Source organism: Triticum dicoccoides, chromosome 5B (assembly GCF_002162155.2).
Source record: "Triticum dicoccoides isolate Atlit2015 ecotype Zavitan chromosome 5B, WEW_v2.0, whole genome shotgun sequence".
NCBI classification, from domain to species: Eukaryota; Viridiplantae; Streptophyta; class Magnoliopsida; order Poales; family Poaceae; genus Triticum; species Triticum dicoccoides.
The window spans coordinates 326,181,526-326,184,141 of record NC_041389.1 but is presented as its reverse complement, the minus strand read 5'-3'; the positions used below and the strand labels follow the sequence as shown (position 1 = coordinate 326,184,141).

The 2,616-nt window shown below is 40.3% G+C and overlaps 1 non-coding gene across 1 annotated transcript; it reads right to left on the bottom strand.

The window, feature by feature from the left end:
- Positions 1 to 843: 843 nt before the first annotated feature.
- Positions 844 to 950, bottom strand: LOC119313245. The gene has a single exon (XR_005151616.1). It is a non-coding gene; the product is annotated as a small nucleolar RNA R71 (small nucleolar RNA).
- Positions 951 to 2,616: the final 1,666 nt, after the last annotated feature.

Here is a 2,616-nt window from a genome sequence, read left to right as displayed (position 1 = left end):
CTTTGCTGCATATTATTTTGTTTTACCTTGTTCCAGTGGCTTCTTGTTGTCACTACGGTCTGATTCATCTGTTTAGTTGTTTTGAATGTTTTGAATGTGTGCTTCGAAGTTCTAGATCCCTGTGGAGAACACGATATCCGTAGTTTGGGGCGTAAAAACCCCGCTATATTATAATAGATCATTTTGGCGCCGTTGCCGGGGATCTAAATTTCATTAGCACATTAGTAGAAGCAGATCAGAATTTATTTTAGGTCGATTATGTAGTATTGCTGGCAACTAACAATTTCCTAACATTGGCTGCAGTTTTGAGAGAAACTAGCATGTGTCAATTTCAGGAACTTTATAGGAAATTGTCTTATGCTTCAACCTGAATATTCACTAGAGCCGTTTGATCCAGAAATTGAAAGGACCTTATTGAGAAGAAGAAGAGAGAATCAAATACGGTTTCAAGTTGCTGAAACTTTGCAAGATCAAGAAGAAGAAAAGATGCCTGATTCAGTACCTTTGCTCAGGGACTTGTGGATCCCGAGAGATCATGGGATACCAGGAGAAATGGTGCAACCAATTATTCAGGCGAATAATTTTGAATTGAAGCCTGCTTTGATTAACATGGTACAACAGTCAGAAGACCCCCATGAGCATATCAGGACTTTCTTGGAGTACTGTAACACCCTCAAGCAAAATGGAGTTTCACCGAGTGCTATCAGATTATCACTATTCCCATCTTCCTTGAGAGATGGAGCAAGAGTATGGCTTCACTCCTTGCCTGAACATCTGAAGGATACTTGGGAGACTTTATTGCAGACATTTCTTGAGAGATACTTTCCACCAACAAAAGCTGCTGAATATAGGGACAAGTTAACAAGGTTTACTCAATATGATGGAGAGAGTTTGTATGACGCATGGCAAAGATTCAACTCTTTAATCAGAATGTGTCCTCATCATGGTTTAGAAAGATGGCTGGTGTTACAAACCTTTTACAAAGGACTGTCCACTCAGACCAGAGCTTTTGTCGATTCTGCTGCTGGAGGAGGAATTATGAACAAAACCCTTGATGAAGCATTTGCATTGATTGAAAGTATGGTGTCTCATCATTTCCAATGGTCAAGTGAAAGAGCAATAGCACCACCACATCCTGGTGTGTATAATGTGTCTGCAAATGATAGCATGGCGGCTCAGATTGACATCTTGAACAAGAAGATGGATAGTATCATGTCAAATTGCATCGGTACATCTGTAGCTTCAGTAAGTGTGCCTCAAATGTGTGATGTATGTGGCCAAGCAGGTCATCCTTCAACTGAATGTACCTTTTATTCAGCAATTGGATCATCGGTTTCAGAAGTAAGTTATGCCCAAGGTCAAGGTCCATTCTCAAACAGCTATAATCCTTCTTGGAGGAACCATCCAAACTTGTCATACAAGAATAATCAGTCATATGCAAGTGGATCGACAGTATAAGGAAATCGACCATCAAATCATCCAAATCAATTTCAAGTGCCGAGGCATAATGAACAACAAAATGTTCAGTGAAATGGAATGGAGGAAATCATGAAGATGCAGTTGGAATTGATGAATAATATGACAAATGAAGTCAATGGCTTAAAGGATTCTGTTAAGATGCTTGTGAGCAAAATGGATAGTATGGTGGGAGAAAATGAAGCAAGGCTGCCTGCTCAACCAATTCCAAACCCAAAAGCTCACTGTGGGGCAATATCTTCAGTTGATGCAGTGACTACAAGGAGTGGAGCTATGACAGGACCTTTACTTCCTATTCCGAAGACATATGTGCCTCCTGCTATGAGGCCAAGTTCATCCGAAACTCCACCTTCAACATCATCAGAGAAAATAAAGGAGAAAGAAGTTGATAACCGAATTGAAACTGAAGTCGAATTTCCTGGTTTTCAAACAAGAGCTGAGCCTTTGCTAGAGGAAGCAATAACAACCAACAACATTCCTTTTCCTGAGCGGTTCAACAAACCCAAAGATGACAAGCAATTTGCCAAATTCTTGGAAACTATGAAGGGAGTTCAGATTACTATTCCTATTCTTGAAGCTGTCTTGCATGTTCCAATGTATGCCAAATATTTCAAGGAATTGCTAACAAAGAAAAGAAGCATGTCTGAGCCAGAAGTAGTGACTCTATCAAAGGAATGTAGTGCAATAATTCAGAATTCCATGCCTGAAAAATTGGATGATCCAGGAAGCTTTTGTGTACCATGTGTGATTGGAAACAAAACTTACAGTGCTCTGTGTGACTTGGGCTCAAGTGTTAGTGTGTTACCACATTCAGTTAGCAAAAGGATGTTCTTGGGAGAACTAAATCCAACAGCCATAACTCTTCACTTAGCCGACAGAACATATAGGAAACCTGTTGGAATTCTTGAGGATGTTCCAATCAAAGTTGGGAAGTTTGCTTATCCGGTTGACTTTGTAGTGCTAGATATGGAGGACAAAAGTGAGGCTGTGATTCTTGGAAGACCATTTTTGGCCACAGCTGGTGCACTTATTGATGTCCAAGAAGCTAAATTGAGCCTGAGGTTCGGAAATGAAAAGGTGGAGTTTGACATGAAGCATGCAACACATGTCCCGCAAAGAGAAGAACACTGCTACAGAATT